Here is a 16,047-nt window from a genome sequence, read left to right on the forward strand (position 1 = left end):
TAATGGATGAAATTTATAAGTCTCATTTTCCTTTTGTCAAATTCTCATTTGCATGATGACAAAAGTTGTGAAAGTGTAAGGTATTATCTAGTTTTATCTTAGTAATGTTTCAATCCAGATATTTAGAACAAATAAGATGAGAGTTTAAGGTAAGTGTGACTTTATGTTGACTATGCAAACCTCACAACCTTCATAACACTGCTTAATTATGATACTATATTCTGATTAATTTTCGGAATATATAAGGTATCGAAAGGCGTTGTTAGAAGACTGCTTATGATGGTTCTTATAGCCTTAACATTTAATTTTTTCATATGTTAGTTATTTGTTGACTTCTGGTAAGGAAACGTTTAGAACTAGAGTCAACTAATCATGTGTTAATTGGAATATTAAAAAAATTAGCAGACTTAGATATCATAGGAAGTGACTACCTAATTAACTTATCCAACCGTTCTTCTGAATAATGAATAGTCTCGTTGCTTATGCCTAGTCTAATGGCATAATTATGTAGTGAGATTTTCCTTTGAAGAACCTTAGATGTGGAATTAGCACTTGTAATTTGTCTATGGACCTTAGAACAATCCTCTTTTAAAGTTTAAGTGGTTGTAAGGTGAGTAACAACTTATTTTCTAGCTTTAAACATTTATTTCTTTGTACATATGTTGCTTATCAACACACTCATTATACTTTGGTACTTTTGAGTGTTATAGTTGATTTATAAGGCATCAAATTGTACAAGTGAAAATCTTAGTATGTAATGTACTGGAAAAATGTACTTATTTCTTTTTTTTTTTTTTGGTAAAGGGTTACCCCGGTGAATCTATTATAACAACCGCAAACAAGTACAAGTAGTGAGGATGAGTTCCACACTAGTTCATATACAGGACATGCCCCATATATGTAAGCCAACAAACATAAAAGTACCTATGACATCACATCAACCTAGCCTACTATACATCATGCAAAGATATCTAGCAGACAAAACAATACATGACCAAAATCTTCAACCTCCATCATCAAAAATGAAGTTGCCACGAAACGGCAGCCTCTTTAGACGAACCAAAGACAAACTAACCATTGGAGAACTTTGTGGAAGAGGTGCTTGCCCCTGTTCTAGAAGACGAAGGATATGTACCCAAATTCATAGACTCATTGGTTTCATCATAGACAACTTCAACCCCTTCCTCATCTAAATCCACATGAATCTGTCTACCCCCTTTATTTCTCCCTTCAGTTGAACCACCACGTCCCCCAACATAATCGAGTGCAGAAAACGGATTATGAGTTTGAATTTTATGGGAAGTAGAAACCTGCTGAGTAGCAACGGCCTTTTTCTTCCTATCCACCGGTCTGTACTCAAATTTAGGCTTCTGGTTATTAACTTGAAAGCCATTCTTCTTTGCACTCTTCTTAACCTGAACTTCAGTGAAACCATCCTCGTCTACTTTTGGCCTGTTAGTAGTAGGGAGAAATGTACTTATTTCCATGCGTAAGCCCTTAACTTTATGGGTCATGGTATTGTACATTATTATGTGTTCACATATACCACTTAGCTTTATAGTTTATAATTTTAAATGAAGGCATGCATCTTAGGAATTCTTGTAGTTATTCCACAGATAATAGATTAGTCTTAGGAAAGACTTAATCTGGAATAACTTTAGTGATAGCATTATGTTAGAGAGTTCTTGATTATCATAAGAGATATCATGTTCGATTTATCCTATTCATCATGCTCTAGTATTCGTCTGTAGTACTTAAATCAGAAGAGAGCAATAGGATTATCGTGTTTTAAGAGATAATCAAGGATTTTAATTTAAGAGCTAATTCTTATAGAAACTTTAAATAAAGCAAAACAATTTAGGTTAAGAATTAGAGTGGATGACATATTGATTTATAGAAGAAAGTTATAGTGAGTAAAGTTATGGGTACTTAAAAAAAATTAAAGCAGACAAAATGATCATAAGATTAATGAAAGATCATTAATGTGAGGATCATTATATGAAGAAGTTGTGATATGTCTATTACTAACATCAAAATAATAGACTTGGTTAAATTCTACTCAAACGAAGACAAATCAGCTTTGGCCAGAAGTGTACTCATTTAAGCATGTGTGCAAAGTGATTGCGACAAATCAGCTTTGGCCAGAAATGATGTCACACCCCCAAAATACCACCTAGGGAATGTCCCTGTTAGGTGTGTGACGTACCAACAACGAGCCACTAATTACATGGAACCCATTCAAGTTTATAAATAAAATCCCCAATTATTAATGAAAAATCTCATCAACAAGTTTAAATGAAAACCAACATGTTCAGCGGAAGCAATTAATAAACTAAAGTTAAACTGTTTCGAAACCAATGTATGGTATTAATAATTCCATCACATGAATTCTTCCAGTCGACCCATGACCACTCCAGCTACTCCAGACAGCAAGTTCCCAAATCCAAGATATCTAACGACCTGCAAGCATGCAGACAAGTGTGTCAGACGACGCTGGTGAGTTCAAAGTTTTGTTAACACGTTTAGTTACCAGGTATGTGCTTAAAACAGTTCAACAGTTCAATAGTTCAATAATTTGATTTTGATGTTGTTATTAACTCGATTACCGTATGTGGCGACTAGAAGTGAATGCCCAACCCCAATGCCTCCATTTAGGCATTGGTCATGAGGTCAAGGTATCAAACAACCTTGAATAGATGTAAGGGGTCTTATATGTACACGATGAGAATGCCCAACCCCAATGCCTCTAACTAGGCATTGGTCATGAAGTCCAGGTAATTAGTTCACGCCCGTCCTTTCGGCCCGGAGTGAGGGTGCCAAACCTAATAGCGCTATCAACTAAATACCTCGTTGCTTCTTCAGCAACACGGTAGATGTATGGGGTCTTACATGATTTATACTGTGTTCAATAACCAACATCCCAAATAAACAGTTTACCCAGTATTCCATTTAGAAACGTTTACCAGATGTCCCAAACCACCGGGACGCATGCTTAGAAAAGAGATGAACTCACCTTAGGTTTGCTCGGTTAGATTAAATACCCGTTAAACAGTTGATCAGTCAAATCCTATTATGGTGACCAGAGATAGTCAGTTTCTTGAATTCACAATTCACATACTTAGTCACACGTATTGCTCAAGCAATAAACAACCAAACATGTAATCATCACGTATGTCATAACAAGCATCCAAGTCATAGCACGTTTACTACTCAAGTTCATGCTACACCAAAGTACATGTCAGGTGGTTCAATTCACATTCATGCATCCATGCAAGTTGTGGTAGGAAATCATGCAACATAACAAGCCGATTGATGTCATGAGATCACTTAACAAATACACAAGTTCACACTATATTTTCATGACCCAAGATTAACCACCTAAACCCATTCCGGCCCACTACGAACACACATATAATCCAACCTGATTAATCGAGTCTATGTACATTAATACTTCAGCCCATAAATCCAACTTACAAATTGCACATACACCATTCGTCAAGGCTGGTGCGGCCCAGTCATGTCCCGGCCCAATGCGTTGAGCCCAAACCCAAACCAAACGCATATTACTCGTGGACCTTTAATCCCTCATGCGGCCCAATTACAAATAAGTCAGTCCATTAAATCTCGTAATCCATTTAACAAATATTGGCCCGACTAATATGTATGAAATCTGTCCAATTACTCGGCCCAGATGATCAAGTGAAGCCCAAGGACTTTTTTTTATATTAATTACTTCCAATTAATTGGCCCCACACTTTTATATGTTATTTATTCCAAATAATTGGCCCAATTGGTTTATTAACAACCTTACGTAACCCTTTTACACCTAGTATATACATTTATCAATACAATTAGTTTATCAAACTTTCTTATCAAATATTGCTAATTGTCAGCCAACATCCCAATAATTAATGAGCCCGTTTTAGTTCTGCAACAAACTCCATGCTACAACTTTAACCCCAAGCACTAACATACATATTAATTTCATCGAATCACTACACAAAGTTTATTATCCACCCTACTGTTCATTTACCTGGTCATGACCCTACGGATTAAAACATCATCGAATAATTCACTTTAATACCCATTCACTTCTCATAATTCCCACACACTCAGTTTCATTTATTTTCTATGTACACATTAACCAAGAATGGCATTAACATAACACTTACCTTTACATCTATTGGACCACTAACCACTAATATATTAACATCAATTATTTACAATTTGTGAATTCAGTGGCCTACTTTCATAGGACCAAACATAACTAGTGGGTTCAAACAATTACAACATGGATCAATTCTTGTTTGTCATCATTGGTCAATTCTAGAGGCATACATCAAACCAAGAGAATCCCATAGTGATCACATGCACACATCAATATCAACAAGCACATCAATATATAATTATCAACTTTTAACATGATCTAGCATGGCAGTACATAGTTAATATAGGCCAAGTTCCTTACAGTTGTCAACATACCAATATCTTCTAATCAAAATCATACAAAACACAATTATCAACAAATAGCTAGCATAGACAAGGATTCACTAACCAGTAATCTTGATCAAATAAGGTGATGTATCGAGAGGGGAGGGGTTCTCCAGTCGCCAATTACAGAACCAATGGAATGTGCTTAGGGTTTTGTTTCTTGTTATACGTAAATAACGGATGGAAGCAATCACATATATTAACTTGGAGGATAAAGTGGGCTGCCAAATCCCACTTTGGTTCTACTAGCCGATTGGGCTTCCAGGTGGGCCAAGTTTGTAAAGGATATATAAAATCACTTCAATGACAAAATACGAAGTGTAGAAATATTAACCACTAATTTCGGGCCGGAATGAAGTGTGAACAATGTGTTAGCTCATTAATGTGGCCCAATGACTTGCGGCCCAAATGTTAGTTCCTAAGATTAGCTATTCGACCCGTAGAAACATTGTAACGATTTCTTGTAGTTAAACAGTTACACACTAGTAGGCATAATCAATCACGTTATACATTTAGCAATTATGTTCCATTTACATGTGTGTTTACTAATTTTTATCATCGTAGCGAATAAGAACGAGAAATAACAAGGAACAGGATCGCGTGACTAAGAGGCACTGACCTTGAAAGTTCTGATTGTCACATCATCCCCAACTTGAAATAAATTTCGTCCCGAAATTTGACAAGTAAGCACAGAGGAGTGAAGTGATAAATCAAGATTGTTGTGGATTTTCCTCAGGTGCCACATCATCCCCAACTTGAAGAGGAATTTCGTCCCGAAATTCACCAGTAGTACCCGAATTAGATTGGTCAACAGGAAAAAAAAATTGAGGATATTTGAGCTTCATCTGATCCTCACGCTCCCACGTGAACTCCGGTCCACGTCTTGAGTTCCAACGAACTCTCACGATTGAAATTCGACTGTGTTAGTCAGTCAAGCTCGCCATGCTTCCCAAGCATTCCACACCCTCCCAGGGTGAAACTTTCAACACGATACGATCGCCTGCAGCGATCTTCCAGCGTTTCCCAAGTTTATCAGCTTTCCTGACAGTCACATGTTGCCGCCAATCGACTCCCAATCCAAACAACCTTCCCAAGAGTTTCGAGTACCAGTCCTGGACCAGTAATTAAGTTGTCAACCATCCCAGACTAACAAGAAGGTTGGTATTATTGTCTATGTAATGCCTCAACAGAGCTGTCTGGTTACCAAAATGATAGCTGCCACCGTAATACTCAACCATAGATAAGAGTCCTTCAAATTTGCACCAAAGCCAGTCACACACATGCTCGCAGCATGTCTTCGAGTGTCAGGGGGTTCGTTTATTCTGACCATTTATCCTACGGTGATAAACAATGCTCATGTCTAGGCGTGAGCCAAGGATGTTGTGTATTGCCTGACATAAATCAAGGATAGATCAAAATAAGAGATGACAGGGGTTGGCACCCCGTGCCCTACAGCCGCCTCTCTCAGATGAATATTCACAAGCTGAGAAGACTCGTCAGTTCTTCGATTGCAAGAAAATGTGCTAGTAACGTGAGTCCATCAACGATCACCCAGGTGATAATGTTTCCGTTTCGAGTTGTAAGTTGACCAGTGACAAAATCCATGGCAGTCTGTTCTCATTTCCCTATGGGTGTTTCCGGTTACTGATACTCCACCTCGACTTCCCCACAAGTCAAACATCGCTCACACACATAGCTAGGTGGGCCTTCATGCCCGATCACCAATGCAAGATTTATAGATCCTAATATCTTTCATCAAACCCAGACGACTAGAATATCGAGGCTGGCGTGTTTTGCTCAACACGAGTTCCCTACGGTTGCCGTATAATGAGGTCCATATTCGTTCCATAAAGTAGCAAATATCGCCTGTCCTGCCAAAGGTTGCTTCCCCATGCCCCGCATGGGTCAATCTTGAGAACTCTCTTCTTTCAGTTCTTCAATTTGAACACGACGAGTTTGATAAGGTATGTTAAAGTCGATAGCGAGCTGCAAAGCTCGTGCTCGTCCAGGTTTCACGGTCGTATTCATTCAAAAGTTCCATCCAGCGATGCCATCACATGTTTAGCTTTCATGAAACAAGGGTACACGGGAGGCTCTTGTGATCGGTCTAAGTGGTGCATTCGGTACCGTCCAAGTAATGCCTCCAATTTAAACCAAAGTCTACGGCTTCCACCGCAAGTCGTGACTCGTGCAGTTCTTCCTGTAGGTCCATTACGTAAGTCATCACCTTCTCGTGTTGCGTCGGTGTGTAAACATTGCAGAGTTAGGATTCGAAAGCTGAAAAGACGTCCTCCTGGTTTGCTCTTCACGAACACAGCACCCTACTGTGCTAAAGAGATTTAAGCTGCGCGATCTTCGAAAATCCTGTGGTGAATCTGAGATAGAGTCTAGTGTGACCAAGAAATTGCTGCATCTCGAAGGGATCTTTGGTGCCGAACAATATCTAATGAAATGGGTCTTTAGCGAGATCCACGTGTATTCCCACTTCGTTGATCATATGACCAAAAAGGTATCTCTCGAATCCAGAAGTTACCCTTAACAAGACTTCGCGCGGAGTGGCTCCTCCCTCAGGGGCCCTAAAATAAGATACAAATGCCACTCATGATGTTCCTTCCTCTTGGAAATGATCCAGGACGTCATCCATAAATACGGTCGATTCATGTGGTCCATAAAGTTGCTGGTGTGTTGATTAACTCAATGGTCATGGTGTACAAAGTCGCAATGGCCGTATTGCGTTCGATATGCCGTTTCAGGAACATTCTCCTCTTGGTCTTTCGTCAATACATGGTCGAGGCAAACAGTTCTTGATTGTCACCTTGCTGAGTTCTGGATAATCAGTACACATACGAAAAGGCTTTATCAACCCGAATATAGCTGGGGCTCCCCAAAGCGAACAAAAACTATGTCCAATAAAACTCATGTCCAACAGTTCCTGTAGATAGTCCTTGCAACCCTCCTGGTGCAACACGGTATGTAGCACGAGTAATCAGGGCTACCCCTGGCGTGAGATCAAACTGAGATTCTGCCTAACAGTGGTGGAAGTAAATCTGTAAGCTCTTCGGGCAGCACACTGAGAGGAATCACGAACAATTGGTGGATCCTCGATCCTCTTTTCCTTAGCCTCAACATCAGTAATGGTTGCTAACGTAGCGGGGTGATCCCTCCGTAGGCACTTCTGGGCCTTCATAGCTGATATGGCGCTAACATTTGCACCACTCTGTTGCTTTAGAACAAATAACGATTCTCCACACAAAATTTTCTCCTCACAAGGTATGTATGCGTGATTTCTAAATAACCAATCCACAATTACTACTGCATTGTAACCATCAGGGGTAGTAGAAGGAAGGTCGATGTCGAACACCTGTCCCCCAAGGTCGAGTTTGCATCCCAACGAACATATAAGGCTTCAATTGACTTGCATCAGCCGGCTCCACAGCAGGTTCGGTTTCAAGAAGCATCACGGTTAAACAGAACAGAGACGAAGCGAATAGCTACCCATCCAAGCTATTGTGTTTCTATTACGCCTGGTATAGCCTATTCCAATACTAAATTTCCTTCCATGAGCTTCATTTCCAGTGTTGTTTTCGTCACGAGAATTCCCAGTACTACCGTCGTTCCCTTGGTTGTCGTCACCTTCGCTTACATACTGTAAGCTACGATCACGAGTACCTTGATGTTGCAGCGACTGTTGCCTCTAATATTGTTGCCCGTAACGGTGTCCTGCATCCTTTCACCAACAAGGTCCATCTTTTCACATTCCATGCCACGTCCTAGAGCACTACTCATGGTGCGGGCGGTTACACAGTCTGCTCTACAGTCAATCATCATATTTTGTCCTGATTGGTTCGTAAGAGTCGACTCCCACGAGTCGCTGGCTGGGGTTAAGGATTCGATTGGAGTCAAATCGCTGTTGTTCGTTGCCAGTAACTAGGGTCGTTCAAATGCTGAAGTCGGTAAGGTACTACGTTTACCTTCTTGTCCATCGTTCTTGCAAGTTGACTTAGTAATTCACGGTATGTCGCGACAGTGTTGCAGAAGTGATCGCACTTCGGGATCTAAGGCGTCAAGACGCTAAGTTCCAGTAAACAAAGATAAGTGAGGAAAGTATAGTCCAATCATTTGACGTTGAGCCATCCAACTCAGGGACGTTCGTACTAGCACCTAACATTCTACACAGTTCGCTAGGCATTCAGATGTGTGATCAGGTGATACTCGATAGCATCGAGATTCGTAAGGATTCAGAAAGGGGTGAAAAGATCATGTTCGAATAGGAGATAATCACTGCTATGGCTCCTATAGACTGCTGAGTTCTAACATAACATCAATTAACAGAGCGGAACCCCTCTCACACTCGTTAAGCCTCACTGGGACTCACATGCACCCCACATTATTATTATGTGTGCACCCATAATAATAAGACAATTTGCATGCTTATCTCAGTGCCTCTTAACTCGCGCTAAAAGGTTCCCCGAATTCGAGAAATAAGACGGATGACGCCACAAACTAGATCATGAAAGTTCAAGAAGAGTCGCACTCTTAAAACACGTAACATGGGTTGGTAACATAGAAGTTCATACTGCAATGCTAAGTGTGCATTCACGTGTGATGTTATTCATAGGCAAACACTAGATAAACTATGTAATAGTAAACAAGAAACGAACCTTGCAGTCTGGAGCTGAGTGTCATGGTCGATTTCGGATCTGTTCGGTTATAGTCTGGTTTTATAAAAACGTTTTAAAACCAAGTTCACTATAACCAGTGGCTCTGATACCAAACTGTCACACCCCCAAAATACCACCTAGGGAATGTCCCTGTTAGGTGTGTGACGTACCAACAACGAGCCACTAATTACATGGAACCCATTCAAGTTTATAAATAAAATCCCCAATTATTAATGAAAAATCTCATCAACAAGTTTAAATGAAAACCAACATGTTCAGCGGAAGCAATTAATAAACTAAAGTTAAACTGTTTCGAAACCAATGTATGGTATTAATAATTCCATCACATGAATTCTTCCAGTCGACCCATGACCACTCCAGCTACTCCAGACAGCAAGTTCCCAAATCCAAGATATCTAACGACCTGCAAGCATGCAGACAAGTGTGTCAGACGACGCTGGTGAGTTCAAAGTTTTGTTAACACGTTTAGTTACCAGGTATGTGCTTAAAACAGTTCAACAGTTCAATAGTTCAATAATTTGATTTTGATGTTGTTATTAACTCGATTACCGTATGTGGCGACTAGAAGTGAATGCCCAACCCCAATGCCTCCATTTAGGCATTGGTCATGAGGTCAAGGTATCAAACAACCTTGAATAGATGTAAGGGGTCTTATATGTACACGATGAGAATGCCCAACCCCAATGCCTCTAACTAGGCATTGGTCATGAAGTCCAGGTAATTAGTTCACGCCCGTCCTTTCGGCCCGGAGTGAGGGTGCCAAACCTAATAGCGCTATCAACTAAATACCTCGTTGCTTCTTCAGCAACACGGTAGATGTATGGGGTCTTACATGATTTATATTGTATTCAATAACCAACATCCCAAATAAACAGTTTACCCAGTATTCCATTTAGAAACGTTTACCAGATGTCCCAAACCACCGGGACGCATGCTTAGAAAAGAGATGAACTCACCTTAGGTTTGCTCGGTTAGATTAAATACCCGTTAAACAGTTGATCAGTCAAATCCTATTATGGTGACCAGAGATAGTCAGTTTCTTGAATTCACAATTCACATACTTAGTCACACGTATTGCTCAAGCAATAAACAACCAAACATGTAATCATCACGTATGTCATAACAAGCATCCAAGTCATAGCACGTTTACTACTCAAGTTCATGCTACACCAAAGTACATGTCAGGTGGTTCAATTCACATTCATGCATCCATGCAAGTTGTGGTAGGAAATCATGCAACATAACAAGCCGATTGATGTCATGAGATCACTTAACAAATACACGAGTTCACACTATATTTTCATGACCCAAGATTAACCACCTAAACCCATTCCGGCCCACTACGAACACACATATAATCCAACCTGATTAATCGAGTCCATGTACATTAATACTTCAGCCCATAAATCCAACTTACAAATTGCACATACACCATTCGTCAAGGCTGGTGCGGCCCAGTCATGTCCCGGCCCAATGCGTTGAGCCCAAACCCAAACCAAACGCATATTACTCGTGGACCTTTAATCCCTCATGCGGCCCAATTACAAATAAGTCAGTCCATTAAATCTCGTAATCCATTTAACAAATATTGGCCCGACTAATATGTATGAAATCTGTCCAATTACTCGGCCCAGATGATCAAGTGAAGCCCAAGGACTTTTTTTTTATATTAATTACTTCCAATTAATTGGCCCCACACTTTTATATGTTATTTATTCCAAATAATCGGCCCAATTGGTTTATTAACAACCTTACGTAACCCTTTTACACCTAGTATATACATTTATCAATACAATTAGTTTATCAAACTTTCTTATCAAATATTGCTAATTGTCAGCCAACATCCCAATAATTAATGAGCCCGTTTTAGTTCTGCAACAAACTCCATGCTACAACTTTAACCCCAAGCACTAACATACATATTAATTTCATCGAATCACTACACAAAGTTTATTATCCACCCTACTGTTCATTTACCTGGTCATGACCCTACGGATTAAAACATCATCGAATAATTCACTTTAATACCCATTCACTTCTCATAATTCCCACACACTCAGTTTTATTTATTTTCTATGTACACATTAACCAAGAATGGCATTAACATAACACTTACCTTTACATCTATTGGACCACTAACCACTAATATATTAACATCAATTATTTACAATTTGTGAATTCAGTGGCCTACTTTCATAGGACCAAACATAACTAGTGGGTTCAAACAATTACAACATGGATCAATTCTTGTTTGTCATCATTGGTCAATTCTAGAGGCATACATCAAACCAAGAGAATCCCATAGTGATCACATGCACACATCAATATCAACAAGCACATCAATATATAATTATCAACTTTTAACATGATCTAGCATGGCAGTACATAGTTAATATAGGCCAAGTTCCTTACAGTTGTCAACATACCAATATCTTCTAATCAAAATCATACAAAACACAATTATCAACAAATAGCTAGCATAGACAAGGATTCATTAACCAGTAATCTTGATCAAATAAGGTGATGTATCGAGAGGGGGGGGTTCTCCGGTCGCCAATTACAGAACCAATGGAATGTGCTTAGGGTTTTGTTTCTTGTTATACGTAAATAATGGATGGAAGCAATCACATATATTAACTTGGAGGATAAAGTGGGCTGCCAAATCCCACTTTGGTTCTACTAGCCGATTGGGCTTCCAGGTGGGCCAAGTTTGTAAAGGATATATAAAATCACTTCAATGACAAAATACGAAGTGTAGAAATATTAACCACTAATTTCGGGCCGGAATGAAGTGTGAACAATGTGTTAGCTCATTAATGTGGCCCAATGACTTGCGGCCCAAATGTTAGTTCCTAAGATTAGCTATTCGACCCGTAGAAACATTGTAACGATTTCTTGTAGTTAAACAGTTACACACTAGTAGGCATAATCAATCACGTTATACATTTAGCAATTATGTTCCATTTACAAGTGTGTTTACTAATTTTTATCATCGTAGCGAATAAGAACGAGAAATAACAAGGAACAGGATCACGTGACTAAGAGGCACTGACCTTGAAAGTTCTGATTGTCACAAATGAGACAATCACTTTAGTTATGCACTTGTTGAGTACGCTATACATGAATGAATTAAATCAGCTTTGGTCAGATATTAAGACATTCACGTTTGTAATGCACACTCAACATAGCTTTCGTAATACTAGAACGATAAATAGATGTATTAAATCAACTTTGGCCAGAAATGATACATCAGAAGCTCATTCAAGTTAAGCCATTTTGGTTTTGTAAAACATTATCTGATTCTGATTAATTAACTGAGTATTTACAAAAACCAATTATTTAATAGCTAACCACATTAAACAGCCTAAGGAAGTAATGAGGTTGAGATTTCGAGTTAGTCTTAGGTCTCGAGTGAGATCTCGACTCAGTTATGTGGTCTCGAGTCGCAACCTTATGGTCTCGAGTCAAAACCGTTGTCTCGAGTTGTAAAGATTTGAGAACCCTTATGATTTCGAGTCGAGATCTTGGTCTCGAGTCATTAAAAGGGTGATCTCGAAACTCCTGATTAGTGTGATAAGTTTGAATCAGCTAAATTTTAAGGAATTTTGATCATAATTTCGAAATATCTCATGTGTATCTATCCAAGTTAATTATTTGTTTATAAATTAAAAAAAATAATATTTATACAAAACTTGAAGATTAAGTTACACAACTTTAGAAAATATAATCAAAATCTGATCTATCACAAATTAGGTGATATCATAACAAACATTCATATCAATACAATAAAATAAATGAAATCTCAATATAATAATTGTTGATTTAAAATTTGAAAGAACTATTCGATGACAAACAGTGCAATCGATTCCACTAATTCCAATTTAAATGCACATATTAAAATATGAATATGTGAATATGAATTATATGAATACATAAAACGATTGACTTCAATTTAATATTAATAATCAAGCACAATACAGACAAGAATTCATTGAATTAATTATGGTCTTAAAATTCAAAACCAATGCACAATAGTAATTAACCTGTGGTGGGAACTAGTACCGTAAACGGTTTAATCGATTTTGATTATTTTCTGGAAAACGATTTAGTAATCATCAAAGATAAAAAATAATTTTGATTGATTTTAGTTTCCAAACCGATTCATTGAATTCTTTGATTGAATTTATATAATCAACATCTGCTCTGATACCACATGATGATTATATCAGTAGAACATGGGTAAAACATAAACCCTAATTAAATAAATTCAATCATGAATAATAAAACATGTGTACCTGGTTAGCCAGTAACCGAATCAGAGAATGAAGTAGACGTCATGTTCGTCAGATTGGTCGAGTTCCTCCTTAGGGTGCAATCTAATGATGGTGATAAAGAAACCGATAAAGGGGAATCGGTTGAGGAGAGAGGGGCGATTTCATAATAATGTTATTGTGATTAGAGTCTAACCCTTTAACCCTCTAATTATCTCCTTATATATGCACCCAAGAGGAAACCTTAATTAGTTAATAATGGTAATAAGGCTCATCAACAATTACCAACTAATTATTTAATAGGTTGTTATATATTTTAATTTATTATTATATAAATAATTATAAGGGCCATATATGAATAAATATATTATTTATTTATTCTTACAATCATATCACACCAATTTATTATTATCCTTGATCTCCTTAAAACCGCCCCGTAAAATCAACCCAATTAATCACCCTTATCTTCAAAATGTATCTATGAATTGGTGGTGTTGCATTTATCTAATGGATATATTCTATTTTACGGAATCATCACAATATATTTTGAGAATAGATAAAGCACAGGAATCATGCTGCTTCATATGTTCAAAATCATTTGAATTTAATTTATAGTATACGATCAATAATTTATCAAGCATAAGACCAAAATTTTAATTTGAAAGATACTAAAACATTGTTTCCAATTGCATTTCCATGGTTATTTCATATGTTCAAAATCATTTGCGTCGTTATCAGCCATTTTTTGATTCAAAAGTCATAAAAAGGTTGGACGTGGAAGATTGATTTATTGGTATGATGGTTGGTTAAGATCGACGGTTGAATGGCTATTATACCTCACTTGGTAGTTATTAGAGAAAGACATTCGCCGTTGAATCTGTAAGGAAATGCAAATGGTTAATTTGCAGTTAACAAAGAAAACTTGCAAGTTGTGAATCTGTCAGATGCATTCAATGTGGGTCAGCCCAGCGAAGCCCCCCAAGCCACGTGTCAACCCATGCCCCAAACCCCCGCCTCACCATACCCCACGGTCTTATTATTAAAATGTTGGTAGTTGAAAAGCAAGAGGTGCAATGATTAAATTAAACTCTTAATATTAACCGACATATCATTGCAACGATTCGTGAAGTATTAAACGTTTTTAATCGTGACTCTTTGAAACCACTAGGGGCTACCCGAAGGCATTCGGGTTGTGCTCCGAGATTGTTAATATCAGATCCTCCTACTTTAATCCATTTCGGCATACTTTTTAAGTTTCTTTTTTTAACTTATAATATTTGATGGTGGTGCATTAAAAGAGGCTTGAAAGAATCTGAATGTTTTTCATAGCTATAAATATATATTCTAAGGGTGGTCGGGCGGTCGTGTGATGGGAGCTTGTGATGAGTGATAGTACACCGTCACGAGTAAGCTATCATGCGTGATGGAAGCCAAACAAGTGATGGGTATCGCGTAGAGATGGAGGAATGTGTTTGTGTGTTTGACTTTGTTATTGAGGTGTGATTGGAGAATGTGTGTGTGTGTGTTTGACCTTGGTGTTGAAGTGTAAGTTGTGATTGAGTGTGATGAGCGATGATGACCCTTGCAAGTGTGATAGAGTAAAATGTGATAGAGTGAGATGTCAAATAGTGATTGGGTGTGGTGTGTGATGGAGTAGGATTGGTGATGACCACTAGGGGTGTTCATCGAATCGAATAACGAATTTTCGAATTAATCGAATCAAATTCTTCGAATTTTTATTCTTTTTACCTGAATTCATAGTTAATTCAATTTGCATTTGAAACTCGAACTCGAATCGAATTCGACCCGATTTAATTAAAATTCACCCTAATATTTTACTTTCATTTTTTAAAACTACTACAAACTAATTATATGTAACATAAAATATAATAATCTGCAAAATTAATTAACTATCAATATGTCAAAACACCAAAATTTAGAAGATAGATTGGTTACTGGTAGCGATTTAAGTTAGGTAAAAATTTAGAAATAGGTAGTTAGAGCTATTTGTCATTAGGTTTGGTAATATTATGAAAAATACACTTATCACTTATGGATGTAATCCATACTTTGGCCCATATTTAGTAGCTACATATGTGTGTGTGTATTAAAGAATCATATATAAATTGAAATCGAATTGAATTGAAAATCATAAAATCGTATTTAATTATTAGACTCGAATAAGAATCAACTCGAATAAAAAATAAAAATAATTATATATAAGTTGAAATCGAATTTTGAATCCGAACTGAATTCTAAAATACCCTAATGACCGCCCCTTTCACCCTAATATAGGAAGAAAGCTATGAGTTTTTAAGTTTTAATCTTTCTGATGTTTGTAAAAAAAATCTTTGAAGAGGTTTTTCTTTTTATATGCACAGTAATTAGGGTGTAAGGGGCACTCCTCTCTTAGGGGAGTCCCCTCTCTTACTCACGGCCAATTAGCACGTGCCATTTCAACTCCCCTCTTAATTCCCCTCACACCCTTGATGGCGGCACTCCTCTCTTGGGGGACTTGTTTTTTTTATTTTTTTAATTAAGAAAATATTTTTATAAAAAGTAAAACATAATTATCTATATATTAAAAAACAAACGTTGTGAAT

The sequence above is a fragment of the Helianthus annuus genome, chromosome 6 (assembly GCF_002127325.2).
Source record: "Helianthus annuus cultivar XRQ/B chromosome 6, HanXRQr2.0-SUNRISE, whole genome shotgun sequence".
In the NCBI taxonomy this organism is placed as follows: Eukaryota; Viridiplantae; Streptophyta; class Magnoliopsida; order Asterales; family Asteraceae; genus Helianthus; species Helianthus annuus.